General features: G+C 36.3%; 1 protein-coding gene across 2 annotated transcripts in view; it reads left to right on the top strand.

The window, feature by feature from the left end:
• LOC108968813 overlaps positions 1–18,065 on the top strand; it is a 156,146-nt gene that overhangs the window by 74,375 nt on the left and 63,706 nt on the right. The window lies entirely within an intron of this gene.

Genomic DNA, 18,065 nt, shown 5'->3' with positions numbered 1-18,065 from the left:
CATCACCCTTTCATTTGATAGGGCTTGCCACAGCGTAATGCGACTATTCAATCAATTGTGGACAAAAGCGCGTAGAAAAAAGCTAAAAGTGGCGGCGCGTCAGCCCTTTTCAGTGGCGCCCACTCATTTGCCGCGCGCCTAATTGAAAGTGTTAAGCGGCGCGTGATTGTTGCAGTGGCGGCGTGGTCAGATCATCGACCATATGTGCTCGATTTTGCATTGAAATGTATAAATTAAACGTATTTACAATTGTGTTTTTGCTATTATTTCATATGTTCTCACACATACACATAGGTATTTGTAGTAATTTTATGGTTTTACAACATTTGTTGTTGGCTTTTTTGTGTAAATTTGTTTCGTTCGGCTTTTGTACTTCACGCTTGATTCGCTCATGTCCATTGCGAAACGATCGCTCATTACGTTCAATGAACTGCTGATGCCTGCGGAAGTTGAAGTTTGCTGTTTTCAAAACTTTTTTCCTTTGTTATTGTAATTTTTTTCTTATGTTTGGTTGTTGTATTTTTTTATTTTCATATTTGTATTTTTTTCTTATGTTGTTGTATTTTTTGTTGTTGTTGTACTTGTACTTGTTTTTTGGTAATTTGTGTGTGTCTATAAATCATCATGCGTACAGACGCAATTACATATTATTTATTTAATGTTTGTTGTTTTTGCGCGTTTTATTTTATTTTTTTATTTTTTTTTGTTGGAGTCTGCGTTGAAGTGATTTAATGCCTACATGGCTTAAAAAGCTTTGTCTAATACACTTTTTCCTTTTTTTGGTTATTTGAACTTTGCAAACCGCGTTTACTCTGTTACTCAGACGGCACTGAGGCTAAAAAAGAAAAATTAAATAATTTTGTTGTTGTTTTCTTATTTTTGGATATTGCGCGCTGAAAACGGAAATGAGCTAAGTGGGTGTAACATAAGTTTTAACTCTAAAATTGCCATTTGTGCTGGTTTACCGTTGTAATTAAGCCTTTTAGTGTTGTTTAACAACCGTACAACTTCATTTATTGGCGCTATGCAAGTTTTCAGTTTTTTTTTTTTTTTTTTTAATTTTCTCTTAATGAAAAATAAAATTACAATAAGTTATACAAATATATACAAAGGGTGATTCTTTTCGAAGTTCTCTGCCTTTTTTAAGAAAAAAACACAGAAACTTAAAATTTAATGGCAAATGTTTATAATCATTTGAAAGAATTTATTTTTTGAAAATTATGTCTTTCAAATGTTGGCAGTGGCTACATCATCCGTTGAGTCCAATTTCCGATGACTCGTTCGAGCATTTCTACTAGTAAGTGGCGAATGACATGAGTGATGTTTTGCTCCAAAACCTGAATACAAGCGGGGTTTACCGCATGGACTTCAGACTGTACATATTTTCACAGGAAAATGTCTAACAGTGCGATAGCACACGATCTGGGTGGCCAATCGACTAGCACAAACACGAAATTATCTGCTCTTTGAATTGTTCTCTCAATAAATCCACCCATTGATGCGATGTTCTCTGCCGCCGTCTTTTTGAAACCAAATATCACACCAATGATTCCACCGGCCACAAACCCCAACAAATCGTTGCTTTTTCTGGATGAAATTTCTGCTCTTGAATCTCTTCAAGTTGTTTTTCGTCCCAAATGCGCCAGTTTTGCTTGTTTACATATCCTTTGAGCCAGAACTTCCACAACATGTCAGTCCGAGTTGCTACGAACGGCGCGAGTTTCCACGGTCTTCGTGTACAATTTAGCTATGATGACTGCTATATTTTCTTCACTGGTAGCTGGTATATTGGTTGAATATTATCCAATAATGATTTCTGGGTCTCAAGATGGATGATGGCCATCTCCTATTGGCCAAAGTTGCAGATTACATATTAATACAAGTCACGAGTATGGCCAAACTGTATGAACAGCTGGTATAGCTTGTTTGATTCGCAACTCTCTAACGCTTGGTGAATCGAATTTGCTATTATTTCTAAACATACTTTCATAGCCATATTTGTTTTTGTTTTCGCTTTTCTCTTCTTCGATAATAATAGCAACTGATTCATCAAACATTTGGCGCTGCCAATTGACGCATAAAATCATCGTCAAGGCTTTCATTGTCATTTAATTATATCTTTAATTTAGCATTTTTCAGGCTGTCAACTGTAATTTGTGTTGGCCTGTTGCATGCCACGGCGCAGCAAGCGCACACTCACCAAGACTGCCAGCCAATGCAAATCTAATGCGCCGATTAGCAACACTGCCACAGCCACATGAATCACACGCGCATGCATTCACACATATATATATATATATGTGTTTGTATGTTTGAATCTGCTGCATAAATTTCTAACAACCAGCAAATAGCGTACAATATGCCTCACCACTTAGCACCTAAGCCACATCGATGATATCAGCCACGGAGCAGCAACTTACCCTTTGCCCCACCGCATGCCAGTCGTGCCAGTGTCAGTGCAAGCGAGCCTCAACGGCGGCAATTGAATTGCAAAGTGCAAAAGAGCAGCGACATTGACGGCCCGTTTCTACTGCATGCTGCTCCTCGCTTGTGATAGCTTCTTTGTGGCGCAAGTGCCGCCACTCTGCCGCTGCCTCAGTTCCTGCCGCCGCTCGGGCTCGCCTTTGCGTGGCGTGTTGTTGTCGTGTGCAGCTATGCGTAATTTCTGTTGCTGCTTTTAGCTTTCAATTGGCGCTTTCTTAGCGTTTAACTTATTTTTGTTGTTGTTGGTTGTCAGGCTGTTTTATTCATTTATTCCACGTGCTTGTGATTTTTATGCTAATTTGTTGCGCGCGCATTAAACCATAGTAAATTACAATTACATATAAGCGCAATCACACACACACACACACACACACGTATGCACGTACTAACGCTAATAATAGTGTGTGTGAGTTTAATGCGAAAATAAATTGATTAGTAAGCCAGGCCACAATTTGTGGTCGTCTGCTCGCTTCTATGCATACATAGGTGCATCTGTGTGTGTGCGTGGCTTTCGGCACAAAGTTCATCGATTTCTCGCCTTTAACTAAGTAGTTTAATTTGCAATCAGTTAGCTGAGGTTATTTCTTTTATGCAAATGCGTTCGTTACTCATTGCCGGCACGTTTAATCGCATTACTCAACTATACATACACACAAGCACACATACATACGCGCTTACATTTTCCACTCCATTAAATTTGCAACAATGAAATTATCATAGTAAATGCTAAATTAATTAAATAAATTATATTATGAAGCTCGGCACGCAAACTTCATTTATCTTTGGCGGTTAGTTAGTTGTTGTTATTGTAATTGGTGTCAAAAGCCATTATACGATAAACAATATTTTTGTTGAGGTGACAGCATTTGGCGGGATTAAGTTCATAAACAGTGCATTAACTTCGGCCGAAGTTATATAAAAGAGAATCCCCCTCACAGTTGCCTTTTTATAGCAATTGCAAAGGATTTTCCATTTTGATGTTCGCTACTTTTTTAAAGAAAACCCACAGAAATTTCAAATTTAATGGCGAATATTCACTATCATTCGAAAGAACATTCTTTGGCATTAATTTTTTGGAGATTATCTCTTTCAAATGTCGGACGTGGCCATGTCTCAGATAGTCCATTCGTTGAGTTCAATTTACGATGACTCGTTCGAGCATTTCGACTGGTAACTGGCGAATGACACGCCTGATGTTTAGCTCCAAGGCCTGAATCAAAACGTGATTGGCCGGATAGACTTTAGACTTTACATATCCCCACAGTAAAAAGTCTAACGGTGTGATATTGATCTCTTCAAGTTGCTCTTCGTCTCAAATGCGGCAATTGTGTTTGTTTACGTACCCATTGAGCCTGAAATGGGCCTCATTGCTGCATAAAATTTGGCTCGAGAACGTCAGTTATTCTTGGAACTTTTCAAGAGCGCATAGAAAGAATTTTCGTAAAAAATCTGAACGATTTATAAACGTTCTTCGGGTGTAAGTCTTTTCATGATAAAATACCAACCAATACTGAACAAAAAATAAAATGACAGCTTGAGGCGATTAAAAAAAGTACTTCCACTTTGATCACCCGTTATATGTGCAACTCAAACCGAAAAGATTACAGGCCAACCGCGTGAAGTACCTTGTTGAAATAAGGATCCTTCAAGTTGAATTAAGGTTGCATATTGAGGATTCAAAATCTTTATCTTAATTTTGGTCAGTTTGTATGGTAACTCGAATAAACTACCGCCAACAAGCCCAATTTTCTACCACTTTTGCAGTAATTGCGGCCGTATTATCTTCCAAAACGTTGCTCGTCTCCGGTGTATCTTCGCGCCTAGCGATTTTACATAACTCTACAAATAGTAACTCAGTGTTACGTAGGATCTAATACGTCGAGATAATGCGCCTACGAAAAGTGTCCTTCAATAAATGTAAACCTGTAGCGCTCTCTTGTTGGATATAAAAGCCGTCCACATTAACATTTTCTAATTGAAGCAAAAAAAAAAAAAAAGACATTAATCATGACCCTACAAGGTTTCTCAATGATTGCAACTTTATGACCGGCTTTATTTTTGAAAAAATATGTAACATTGATTTCCTTTGCCTATAAAAACACAGCAAACAATGACTTTTTGAGGATGTAACGGTGTCTCCGCAATGACTCTTTGATTATGATTACTCCAAGTCTTAAACCAAATTTTAGCTTCATTGCTGAAAAAAATTTTCTTGTGAAAATCGTTACGGTGGCCATTTCGTTTTGGGTCCTTACACCGAACGTGCGGTCTGCTTGATAATTGTTCAGATTCAATTCTTATGCGAGTCAGATTTTATAATATCTTTCCGCTTTGGGCACAACTCAAATTATTACGCGGGTTGGCGGATGGACTCGATTCAGGTCTTCTTCGATACTCGCAATGCCTAAAACTCATCTGCATTTATTGGTTCGACTTCGACGATTTGAAGCGATCGTAGATTGAGTTGCGTCACTATTTTTCATTTCCTTTTGCTTTATACTTTCAAATAATCGATAAACCTTACTTCAAGATGAAGGAGCAAGTTTTCCGTGATTTAAAACAACGCAGTACTAGGATCTCGTACAGATCACTATGATCGTAGTACAGATTTCTAACTTATCCGACTATTTTTTGTTCTCGAAAAAAAAAAGATGGCAACTTTGCTCATTAGCAATAGCTGCGTTTACTAAAGCCGCTTAACAAAATTTGCTTTAAGAAATCAGGTTCATTGACTGTGTGATCGTATACAAGCAATCTCAGTATTACCTAAAATTATATTTTTTATACCCTGAAGTATATTAAGTTTGACGCTCAGTTTTTGAGATATCGCTCTGAAATTTCGCACACGTCCTTTTTTCTCCAAGAATAGAGTTGGCATAAATGGATATTTCTAATAAAAAAAAAAAGATTTGCACCAAGATAAGTAAGATCGATTGTGCTATTTTCTCAGTTATAGTGACTCACATAGCCTCAGCATATTAATTAATTCGATTAAAATAATGGGTGCCATGGAAGGGATATGAAATCCTGGGCTTTGAATCTGCGTCTGCAGACTGCTGCGCACTCTATTAAGAGATGACCGGAACTTTCCGGCTCCTTGGATTGAATTACTATCTAAGGCAACATTATTTCTGAATGACATTCTACAGTCGGTACAACCGAAGTTAACGTTGTTCTTTATTCTTCTAAACTTATTTTTATGTTCAGAGGTTCATATTAAAAACAAAAAACCATTCAGATAAACCAAACACATTCTTAAGTGACCTGTTAAGGGTTAAATTAGAGTCAATTAGAAAACAGTAAACAACCCACAGTTAATGGCAACTGTGAGTACTGGCAAGCGGCACATTATAAACTCAAGCATTTCGAAACAACTGCCATACATCTCAATAGGCGAAGTAAGTGGATTGAGGCAATAATCTAGTAACCTCATAACAAACAACACATTAATGCGTAAAATAACAAAAACAAACAGCAACTTGTAACTGCAGCAATATAAACAAAGCGAGTGCCAAGCCATTATTGCCACAGCAACTCCAGCTAACTGTTTCTGGCTGCCAGCACACAAAAGCCCCGATCCGCGGTAAGCACTTTTTACGAGCGTAAACACGTCTATTGACAGCAGTAGTAAGCGCAAAGCTAACAATCACGAGCAGCTGCAAGTCAAAGAGGCTGAAGGTTTACCGGAAAATTGTACAAAAAGCATCGAAAAACCACACAAATATGCAAAGTAAATAGTAAACAGTTATTTTTTAATATTTCCAATCGTTTTTTTGTTTTTTCCAACTAAATGCCCACTTACTGTCGACTTGCAAGCGAGCACCGCGCTGAGCAAAAGTCAAATAACAGCGGTTGGTAACACTCACATGTGTGTAAATAAATGTTGTGGCATGTAGCAAGTTACCGTTTTGGGTGCAAAAAATGTATTTAACGAGAATAAGCCACAAGCGCATAAACAGTTATTGGCATGCACGAGGATTGTCGGGAAGTTAGCGCAGTTAGACAAGTTTGCAAAACAATTCTTGTGTAAACTGATTTCATATTTATCATCTCTCATAAAAATATTGCAGCGTAGTTCCAAATTGGTTATAATAATCCAGTATTTTGAGAAAAATAGTATAGGTGATTAAGAAAGGTTTCCTTGTTCTTTAGTATGGCTGCTACCTTGGCCTACGAACCTGTCAAAGAATATTGACGTTCAAAGCGATTCACTTACTCTAAGACAGACGCCAGCTGTATCCGTAACTATCATGTGAGCTCGCTATGGCCTCTCTCTGAGAAGGATTGTGATATGTGATATATTTTTCCTTCGGCACTCACCATAGACTTTCCCGACTTGGGAGGCCTTGCCAGTAGCTAAGCTACTGCTGGTGGCGCTCTCAGGATTATTGTATTTACGAAGCACCCTCATCACGACTAGATGATAATCTTCAAGGAGTTCACACTCCTCAAAATCCACCTTCAAACTCCTCAAAAATACCCATAATAAACGAAAGCTCCCATTTTTTCTGACCGATGTATTTCCGGCTTAACCATTTAACTTAAAATCACATTTAGTTGTATTACTTGTTATGCAGTGCAGGTTACTTCAAGGATTTCGAAACCGGAGACCGCAGTTCAAAGAAAACGAAGGCTGAGAAAGAGACCAAAGCACGAAAAATCCCTTTTCGTATTTCTTTCAAATTATTTTTCCAATAACAAAAAATTTATTTTGAGAGAATGCAAAAATATTCTAAAATGTCTCTCGTTTACCATAATCAAGCCACTCTAGTCGATTTGAAGCGATCGTAAATTGAGTTTCGTCACTATTTTTCATTTCCTTTTGCTTTATACTTTCAAATAATCGATAAACCTTACTTCAAGATGAAGGAGCAAGTTTTCCGTGTTTTAAAACAATGCAGTACTAGCATCTCGTTCAGATCACTATGATCGTAGTACAGATTCCTAACTTATCCTACTATTTTTTATTTTTTGTACTCGAAAAGAACTCATAGTACTGTGGAGGAATTTTTGGAAAAAGTACTCTTTTTGAAGCTCTCAAACAGTCAGAAAATACATCTAGGTTTAATGGAGACTTTTTCGAATCTCTGGAAAAAAAGTGTTTTTTTTTTTCGAAACTTTTAAAAAAATTAGAAAACGCTGTAATGGACTTAATGAAGATTGACTCGAGTAATACATTGTTTATCTGCCACAAAAATATATTTCAACCAAAAATCCGTTATGTACTATATATGTAAAGTTACCCTCGTAAAAGTGTATTTTCCATGTCCAAACAGCACTTATCCCCAAATACATGCATTGTATGGTGATTATTTGAGTGTTTGGACAATTGCTCGCTTTTGATTTGCGATTTCCAAGTAGAAAAAATGCAAAGCAGCCCCAACAGAAATCAATAAACAGGACTTGGTCGCATAGCAGTTAAAATATTTGCTTTCTAGTTGTTGTTGTTGTTTTTGCAAGACAAAATCTCTGTCAAAGTAGCGAGCAAACTATGGATGTAGCAGGCACATACAAATATACACACTAGAACGGGTTGATTTACAGGAAGCCAAAAAGACGGATAATAAGCGAACTACCTCTCACTTGTTTTCTATAAAGTATGTGGGAAATGTTGTACCGATCATTCTGAACAACTTTGACTCAGAGACTACGGATCTAAAACCGAGCCAACGCTTTTAAAGCGAAGTTTTTAGGGATTCTAAAAATTTGTTCGTCAATTTTTGAGTTATCCGAATGAAATTTACTAAGTAGGTGCTTTTTGATATTCTATTGAGTATTCGTCGGAATCGATCAGATCGGACCACCATATCACATATCCCCTGTACAATCGATTTTTCAGGATTTTTAACCTTGGCCTTATACATAAATCGCTGGATCGAAACCGGTTTAGACCCTTAGTCTCTTAGGTAAAGCTGTTCAAAAGATTACCCAGAACATTTCCCGCGTACGCGATTTTATTGAAAACAAGTAAGGAAGGGCTAAGTTCGGGTGTCACCGAACATTTTATACTCTCGCATAATAAAGTGATAATCGAGATTTCATTATCCGTCATTTACATATTTTTTTATTTTGCTGTAAATTAATTAGATTAGATCAATTTGTGTACTTTGAGTATTGAATTGCATTTTCATTTATTTTAATTGCATTGAAAAGTTATAGTCCGATCACGACAATTTTTCCACAAGGGATACCTCAGCTCAAATACCGTATTTGTGTAARGTTTTATTCCGCTATCRTCATTGGTTCCTAATGTATATATTATACAGAGAAGGCATCAGATGGAATTCAAAATAGCGTTATATTGGAAGAAGGCGTAGTTGTGAACCGATTTCACCTATATTTCGTACATGTCAGGAGGGTGTTAAGAAAATATTATATACCGAATTTCATTGAAATCGGTTGAGTACGTCCTGAGATATGGTTTTTGGTCCATAAATATGCGACGCCACGCCCATTTTCAATTTTTAAAAAATGCCTGGATGCAACTCCTTCTGGCATTTCTTCCGTAAAATTTGGTGTTCTGGCGTTGGTGTTAGTCGGTTAACGCACTTTTAGTGATTTTCAACATAACCTTTGTATGTTAGGTGGGCGTGGTTATTATTCGATTTCTTCCATTTTTGAACTGTATATGGAAATGCCTAAAAGAAACGACTCTATACAGTTTGGTTAACATAGCTATAGTAGTTTTCGATATATGTACAAAAAAGTTAGTAGGGGGCGGGGCCACGCCTACTTTTCCAAAAAAAATTACGTCCAAAAATGCCCCTCCCTAATGCGATCCTTTGTGCCAAATTCCATTTTAATATCTTTATTTATGGCTTAGTTATGACACTTTATATGTTTTCGGTTTCCGCCATTTTGTGGGCGTGGGCCGATTTTGCCCATCTTCGAACTTAACCTTCTTATGGAGCCAAGAAATACGTGTACCATCATCATCATGATATCTCAATTTTTACTCAAGTTACAGCTTGCACGGACGGACAGACAGACAGACATCCGGATTTCAACTCTACTCGTCACCCTGATAACTTTGGTATTTATAATCCTATATCTGACTCTCTTAGTTTTAGGATTTACAAACAACCGTTATGTGAACAAAACTATAATACTCTCTTTAGCAACTTTGTTGCGAGAGTATAAAAATCGGCCCGCTCTAATACTTACACATGTGCGCATTGAATTTCGACTCGCAAATTAGCCCACTCACGTGACCGACCGTCCGGCATACGAGAAGTGCAGATGGAAAAACAAAAAACAAAACAATATTCAAAATTGTTGCAGCTTGTGGCAGCCCCCATGCAGTGTAAGTATATACCAGTTGAGCCTTCATTGCAGCCAGCAACTGGCCGCTGGTGATGGTTATTGCCAACAACAATGCGTTGTCTGCATACCATTGGCAGTCACTGCTGTGCTGTTAACTCGTAAATTCAATTAACAATTACCAAACTTCACCTCGATTGTGATTTAATTAACTCGTTGTTTTATAAAGTTAAACTGCTGTTGTTGTTTTAGTATTCTTTATTTCGACTATGTGGTTTTAACATTTGACTTTTGGTACTTTACGATTTGAGCTTTCTGTCCACAGTTCAAAGATGTATACTCATTGAACTCGAAGTTTAGGGGTGACATGTGATAATGGATGATTTGAAGGCACAAATTTCAATAATTGTTGAACGGATTTAGTTTTAATAGTGGTATATCACATATCCATAGTAGTTTAAGATATATTCAAGTAATCACTTGATGCCGACTCCAATCTATAAACTAGATGCTTAAGAACAAACCGAGCTCTCGGAGTTTCTGCGGTTCACTATCGTTGTGTTTGGCTTGGCGTTTTTCTGCTGGAACACAATTTTTTTACTATTGGTCAAAGCTGTCCAATTCTTCACAGTCCAGGTCCGATTAAAGATTATGACCGTAAGATAGCAGCGTAGAGTAGATGATTAACTGACAGTCCTTCCAAACATGTAGCAAACCATTTCTAACTGTCAATGCTGACTTGAACACATTCGGGTGAAAATTGGCGATTGTGCAACAGGCTGCTCTCACGAGTAAATGTGGTGAACTTTGAATCAAGCCATAATGTGTATCGTCGCGAAAGAACTCCTTAAATTCAGAGAATCTGAGTATCAAATTGTTTAGATTACCTGATCACCGAGTTTAGCGTTGTTTTTCTGCTCACATACCTTCGAGGACATGGCGGGGTAGGACTTGCAAGAGAAAGGCGGTGCGGAGTACACTGTCGGGAATTTTTGCAGCGTCATCCAAGGGTAGGTGAACGCGATAAATGTTGCAGTAGATATACCGAACCGGAGGGCATCCTCCTTCAAAGTTATGACTATCCACTCCATTCACCAGGATTATTCAAAGGATATCTAGAGTTATTTCATGATTAGATTGGTGTTAGTGCCTATCCATAGAGATATTACAGGAAACTGTAACGCTGATGAGCTTGCTAGAATAGATATTCCAATCTCAATAACTGCGAAATGGGAGTGGGTAGGAGCTCCATAGTGTTCTTCTGGTTGACTACTGGAGCAGTTGGGCATTTGCAAGTTCCTTCTAGTCTATTGAATTCTTCGTTCTCAGTAAGGTCCAATTAGATTGAACATCTTACCGAGTCGGATAAAATCATCTCAGCACATCTCCGAATCTCCCGCAGTTGCCATACCAAGAAAAATGGTTTCGACTTTGATATGATTTTTTCAGCTGGAAACTAATATTGAGTAGTAGGGAATGTCTTATTTTCTGACATCAGCAATTAATCCAAAACATTTTTTTGCCTTAAAGCTTACAATGGGTCAGTGTCTTTAGTAAATTAAAAATATTTAATATTTCTTGACGGGATATGAAATTTAACTCGGTTTTTATTATAGTTTTATTATAGCAGGGCGGGGCTGCTGAGGGGCTTGTAGAACTTGGTCTTTGTCCGTTGAAAGAGGACTTTACTTCTCAATTGCCTACTCAGTCCGAAGTATCATTTGTTGGCATGAGTTATTCTGCGTTGGATTTCGAGACTCACGTTGTTCTTGGCGTTAGTACTGGTTCCAAGATATACGAAACTACCTACGAATTCGAAGTTATTACTGTCAAAATTGACGTGGGAGCCAAATCGCGAATGCCACGACTGATTGTTTGATGACAGGAAGTATTTCGTCTTGCCCTCGTTAACTCCAAGAACCATTTGCTTCGCTTATTTATCCAACGCACGTTAAGGAATCGCCTTGTCTGAAACCCCGTTTGGTACCGAACGGCGCGAAGAAGTCCTTCTCGATATTGATGGTGCTTTTGGTATTGCTCCACGTCAGTTTACACGACTGTATTAGTTTTTAAATACCCAATTCAGACAGCAGCTAATTTTCATACTGTCAAAAGCTTTAAAATCGACCAATGTGTTTGTCGATCCAAGATTTGGCGTGTGGTGCATATCTGGTCAGTTGTTGATTTTCCAGGTCTCAATCACACTGATAAGGTCCAATCAGCTAATTGACGCTCGATAGAACCTTATATGCGATGTTGAGGATGCTTATCCTACGGTAGCTGCCGCAGATTGTGGGGTCTTTCTTTTTGTGGATTATATAGATTTATACTACAATCCTAAGGCATGCGTTTGTCCATATTATACAAAGAAGTTGATACATGCTCCATATCAGTTCTTCGCCGCCGTATTTAAATAGTTCCGTTGGCAAGCCATGTAAAATCACACTTTTATTTCCTGAATAATATTTTTTTAAAGAAAGAAAATTGCAAATGCCAGTTGAGTACCAATAAATTTCAAATAAATATTTGAAGCAACTAGCTAAGGTAATTAAAAGGCTCATTATAGAATAACTCAAATGAAAGTTAGCATTTATGTCATTTAGTTATGGCTTTTGGTGTTTACTAATAATTAGCAAAGAAAACTACTCCAAAAGACTCACACGCTGCATTTTCACTTTCACCGCAGACAATTTATTATTGTTTGGTTGATGAAATACATTTGCATAGCAGCTCCGAAATCGTGAGAAGATTAGAAACAGAAAGTTTAAATCACACGAGAATGTCAATACATAAATTAAAATGATTGTAATAAAAACCGAGAGTGGTACAAATAGAGGTAGTAGTGGTCCAACTTATGGCAATGCATAAATTAAATTAATTGTAATAAAAAAAGAAAACTGGTCGAAATAGAGTTGTTAATGGCGCAACTGCGGGTAGTACTGGTCCAAATTGATGTAGTACGGCATATTTGTAGGAGATTAGCCTTCAAAACCTGGTTTCAATGGCACGAAATTATGAAAAATATTTCAAAAATAGGAGCAATGCATTTGTAAATCTAATACTTTCTTGGACCACTTAGGAACTGGTTTGTAAACTAGTTGCTTAGGTAATATTTTTTCAAAATTTTCAACACTAATGCCCAAAAATGTATAACGCACATGCATACCACATTGTTGTTGACTCACAAAAACAAAGGGTCGTACTTTTCATTCATTAAAATTTTCTTAGCGTTTTTTTTTCTGTAAATACAAGCATTTATATATCAACCCACATATGTTTATATATGTAAATAATGCGTTGGCGATCCAGTCCTCATAAATCCGCAGGAAAATCGAAAAGCGAAATAAAAAAATTTCAAAAAAATAAAACCAAAGCGAAAAAGCATTTACAAATACAAATAAATTATTGACTTTACGACTTGTTTTGATTTTCGCTTTTTTTGAGTTTTTTTGTTTCTTACCAAAATCAACAAGTAAAGTTGCAAAACCAACAAACACTAAAATTGACTGACAGACAGACAGACAAACTAAGAAAAGTATATATAGACAAGCGGATGAACGCACAGTCATGCATACTTACATATGTAAATTCAGACAAACATATACATATATATACGTGCACATATACACATACATATAAATAGATGTATATGCAGTGCATGCCAGTCTTTTTTTCGCTAACCAGCTATTTGTCTGTCGCAGCACAAGCCACCGCTTCCACTGGTCGTTGTCTCTTGCCACACTATGTTGCATTCAGCAGCTTATTTGCTGTGCATATAGCCAGGCGAGCACAAAAAAAAACATAAATACAATATATGTATGTATGTAAGCTCATAAGTTGGCCGCAGGCAGCCGCAGCAATGCAGTGCCAGAACAGCCAACTTCATTCATTCGTTCCGAAGCCAAGCCAGACTTAATGGCTGCTTGACTGACTGCAGTGCGGCTGCCGCTTTGGCACATATGGGACTCGAATGTGAGCTTAACATTTATACATAAGTATGTATGTATGTACATATACATTTATACAATGTTGCAGTTTACTTAAGCATATTGGCTCACGCGTACAGTTTTGTCGAAAATAAAAGCAACCAACAAATTTTAAACAAAAAATTAAAAATAAAATAAAATATTATATTCGTTTAAGTATGGAATGTACTACTAATTATCTCCAACCAAGAACTGCCAACTCGGTAGAATTCCACAAATTGAATGTTTTGTGGAACAACGTTTCAAAATTTCTCCATCAGCTGACAAGCAGAGCTCACTGAAAGCCCTTATTAGTAATAGTGTGTTCATCTAGATAGTGTAAGCTTGAACTTTGACCTCAATTTTTGATATAGCAATCTGAAATTTCGTCGATCTTATAATCTTCCAATGAATTTTCCAGATCGGATCACTATAGCATATAGCTGCCATACAAACTGATCCAACAAAATCAAGTTCTTGTATAGAAAACCTTTTTATTTGACAATATATCTTCATGGAATTTAACGTGCATTACTTTCTAAGCCAACGCTATTATACCTGAAGAAATTTTTCAGATCGGATCTGTATAGCATATAGCTGCCATACAAACTAAACGGTCAGAAGCAAATTTTTGCCTGAAAACTTATTTATTTGTGAATGAAATTTTACCCTCGTTGCAATCATTTTTCTCCTTATAAAACTATTTCCAAAAACTAATATTTTTATGAGAATTCTAAACTCTTTCTACTTTATCGCACGCTCAGTGAATATTTTACTGATACGCCCTGCCTAACAAGGATGAGTATAATTTAAACAAAATGAAAAAAATGGCGAAAAACTCATTATTTTGCTAGAAAATCCTTTCATTAAATTTAGTTAGTTAAATATATTACTTTATTACTAATATATTTTCAAATTATTTACGAATAAAAATACTCAATTTCAATTTAAAAAATTGTTTAAGGTTATGCTCGCTTTAATTAAATTTACTAATGAAAACAAAATGAAAATTTTCAAGAAAACGGGCAATAAATTCTGCACTTACATAGGTATTAAGTCTAAAAAATCGCCTTGCAAAGAAGTCATTTGGGACCGGTACTAATTAAAGTTATGCTTTAAAAAAATTCATTTTTGTTTTTTATTATTTAATATAACTTTTTTTTTCATAATTTCAAAATGAAATTAAAAACTCTCCACTTTTTTCATATAAAATTATAAGCCATTAGTAAACTCACTTCTCACCAACACTGTAAACAGTGTGGCCATATTTATATATATATATATACATAAGTGCACATGTCACATGTCTTATAGACACTATTAGCGCGGCTACTTGTCTAAGTAAAAGAAAAGGAAGAACTAACAACTAGTTGCAGTCGCCAACCACTTTACGAACCTCATACTTGCTATTGTTGTTCCTGTATACTCGTATTAAAAGCCATTTTTTTTTTTTTTTTTTTTTTTTTTTTTTTTTTTTTTTTTTTTTTTTTTTTTTTTTTTTTTTTTTTTTTTTTTTTTTTTTTTGTGATTGTGTGCATATATACAACAAATTTTATTTTTTGTTGCACTCTTATATATACATACATACATATATACATTTTATTGTCGCCGTCATCTTTCAGCGCATAAGTCAACACTGCACCAAAACGCTTATGAATGAAATTTTTCACTTCGCACAAAATCGATTGACAGACGAAAACAGGGAAAACGAGTTTCGGTTTCGTTGTGTTAAAAAAATGTTGAAAAAGTTAAGTGTTAATCGCTAAAGAATACAATAAAAGCAAAATAAACCAAAAGCAGACAAGACACGCGAAGTTGGGTGACTGTAGGCGATGCACGTTGTTGTTAGAATTGACAAAGAAAAAGCAAAAGCAACAAATAAAATACTATAATAACTTTCTTGTAGTGTATTACACATACAGACTTACCAAATTTATTAAATTACCTTTTTCGATTTTTTTTTTTGCGGTAAATATTAGGTATCTTAAATCGATTGCAAGATTATCGATTTTTTGTTTAATTCTATCTTAAGTATTACGAAATCCATATTTGGCACTCCCAACTGTTTTGCATATTTAATTTCATATTATAGAGGTTTAATTATGCAAAGATTAATTTAGAATTGACTTTTTCATCCAGCGAATGGCTATTCATTTTTGGTCGTCAGTATTAGCTCATTCGCGTTTCGTATGTTGTTTTGTTTTTGCTTTGAATTTCAAGGACAGCTTCATTATATTGCCTATTGTGTTACGAAATATCGATTGATTGTTGAAATGTTTTTTTTATACATTAAGGAAATCAAAAAAAATTTGCGTTCTTGAGTCACAAGTATGCAAAAATTTAATGTCAGTATCTATTTTTGTGCTTTATATCGATTCAAAACTTTGTTTTCCAGAGTCTCAAGATGAGTGATTTTGTTGCGAATGGCGCGCGAATGACATTATTTACAGAACATGAATTTTCCTAATGAAGTTCAACGATTTTTAAACGTTGTTCAGACATTGGTATTTCCATAATGAATATTGGACAAAAATGGCACGACAGCTTGATGCAACTCACGTGTGATATTTCAAAAAGCGGCTGTTGAAAAAGTACCTTTACTTAAATCAGCCGTTAGAACTCAGTGGTTTCCACAAATACAGAAATCTATCTGACATCAATTACAGTTTCATTTCCTATACTAACACAGTTTAATCAACTCTACGTTCTGAAGCTCTGATTCTCATTCTTAACTAACTAAGAAAAGAGTTTCCTTTTCTAACAACTTTTCGCCCTCAGAGAGCAGTGCTATTACATTTTAGCTGAGCTGCGTATGTACCATACGTGACTCTTCTGATATCAATTGGTAGTAATACCAATGTTGATTTGGATTTGGAAAATAGTGAAGGGAATATCGCTATAAAACTGTTTGGTTCTTAACCCTTTTTTTTTTTTTTTTGATTCGGGAGCTTATTTAGTCGTATTTTCCAGTCAAAGAATAATTACTGTGAAGATTGCTATCTTACGTTGGAAAATCGGACACATTAAAGGTCCAAGAAAGGTAGATTTCGAAATCATTTCTCACTTTAAGTATATTCATGATAACGTGGATCACCGCGTCGCGGTGCCGCAGTTAGCTTTTTCGCAAATGGGTCTGGGGGAAAATTGAAAGAAGAGTCTTCTGGCTCAAGCTCTCAATCAACACTGTTTTCAGACGAACAGACCATTCTATTGTCTTTCAAGCTGAAATGAAATTATTTTCGAGAAGTATGCATTCATTTCGATAGCAGAACAGTCATACTGACTTTAACTAGCTGACAGCTTAGCTGTAAAACTTGTCTGGCTGACAATAAATCTGATGAGTAGGCAAGAAACCCATACCAGGGGTTCCTCTGTTTTCGTGCATTCGGCTGCATCCATAGGCCTCGCGCGACCACAAAAAGGCTGCATTGAATTGCAAGCTCACAGCAAGATATACATAGCTGCTAAGATACCGGGTGCACACATGAGCTGAGACTAAAGAAAAAAATTAAGTGGGGGAACATTTAGATACTTTCTTCTACATTGTCCAGCCTTCGCTAGACTAAAGTCAAAGTATGTCGGTGACCATACTTTCTACGAAACCGACGTATTAGCCGGAATCGATGCTAGTCGATTCAATAAAATTGTGTCAAGTTCTAAACGCTTTGTAGATGTACGACGGTCTTTTTAATCCGTTTAGGAGTTCTTGGCATCACAACGGACAAGCGTTTAAAGCTGCTCAAAGAGGATAAATCGTTTCATTTTCATACAGAGTACTCTAAGATCGAAAAGTAGCTATCCATTAAAGCCCTTTAAACTTTACTATTAACTCTAAATTTTTGAAAAATCTATTTTAGTTCCAGCAGCCAAAGATGACTTACATATACATATTATTTGCTATAAACACGCTTAAGAGACCACATTTATATACATTAACATGAGTTGTTTGGAGCAAGAGTTTCCAGCATCTGTCAGCGCTTTGTAATAAACCCATATTTCATGAAACAGAAAATCAAATAGCTACATTAAATGTTGCTCGCTTGCCAGAGATTCGAAATAATTTTCAACTTGTCCCAAATTTGTCAAGGCTGCAAACACCATACCAATTGCCTCGGTTCTTATCGCTCTGCAACAACACAAACAACATTTACATACTTGACTACACCAATTAACCCATTTACCTTTTTCTTTTGACAATAACAAATAATCGATAATTTGTTAATCCACACATGTGCCGCTCTATTTGTGCGTGGTGTGTATGTGTGTGTGTGTGTGCGTATGCTTTTGGCTTCAAGAACAGCTGCAATTGTTCTCAATGCACTTCAAATGCGAGCTTATCGACTTATGTGCAACGAA

This window comes from Bactrocera latifrons, unplaced genomic scaffold (genome assembly GCF_001853355.1).
Source record: "Bactrocera latifrons isolate USDA-ARS-PBARC rearing strain unplaced genomic scaffold, ASM185335v1 scaffold_23, whole genome shotgun sequence".
Lineage (NCBI taxonomy): Eukaryota > Metazoa > Arthropoda > Insecta > Diptera > Tephritidae > Bactrocera > Bactrocera latifrons.
This window is presented reverse-complemented; position numbering and strand designations above follow the sequence as displayed.